General features: G+C 47.8%; 1 protein-coding gene across 1 annotated transcript in view; it reads left to right on the top strand.

Moving 5' to 3' along the window:
- The window catches only part of LOC132250133 (mitochondrial ribosome and complex I assembly factor AltMIEF1), a 43,696-nt gene that overhangs the window by 27,213 nt on the left and 15,698 nt on the right, over positions 1-785 (top strand). The window lies entirely within an intron of this gene.

The raw sequence follows: 785 nt of genomic DNA, 5'->3' as shown, positions 1-785 counted from the left end.
CATGTCTGTGGCAGCTTTTATTTCCAAGCACTGGGTAAAGAAGTGGAGGAGTTGTTGCCTCTGGCTTTGGCACACCTTTGACCTTTCCCACGTGGAAAGCCTTGGGTCTATCATCAAAATATCTGAATGCAGAAGTACAATATTCTTCCAGTGCCATGCAGGAGACTGATCCTGCCAGCTCAGCCATAAGAGGGCGCTCATAGGCCTTACTGCCAAGTTTGATGTATTGGCCATGCTGAGACCAGCGTGTGTGTACACAAGCAGTTTGTCACCACATGACTGTCTTCAGCCAATCATGAGCCAAGATTGCTTCCAAGTACGCAGTACTCTGTATTGTAGTGTCCTTTTAAACAAGGGTACTTTCCCAGGATTGCTTGGGGACTTGTAAACATCAACAGGCACAGCGAGACAAGGCCTCTTAATCCGCCTTTGCAGCTTCTTACGTGAACTGTGGAGTACATCTGATGTGCTTTCTGTGTGTCAGAAGTGCAAACCTGTTGAGCTCCTGTGTACCCCAGCATGCTTTATACCTGAAAGAGTAGCTGCTCTAGCTTACTTGGCTGTGGGCTGGCTCTATCTGTGCCAGGAGAATAGGTGAACAGACCTGATGAATTCCAGCTGCCAGTTAAAAACAGTAGTGCACTCATACCATCTTCTGCCTCTCCCTCTCTCGACTTATTCTCCTATTCTGTTAGCGGAGAAACCTATTAAAGGTATGAGACCTGCCTTGTTGCACTGGAGGGTGGAACATCTGAATTCAGAGGAGGTGCTCCTACCACCAGCAT

This window comes from Alligator mississippiensis, chromosome 4, assembly GCF_030867095.1.
Source record: "Alligator mississippiensis isolate rAllMis1 chromosome 4, rAllMis1, whole genome shotgun sequence".
NCBI classification, from domain to species: Eukaryota; Metazoa; Chordata; order Crocodylia; family Alligatoridae; genus Alligator; species Alligator mississippiensis.
The sequence above is the reverse complement of the archived record's forward strand: the minus strand, read 5'-3'. Positions and strand labels throughout refer to the sequence as shown.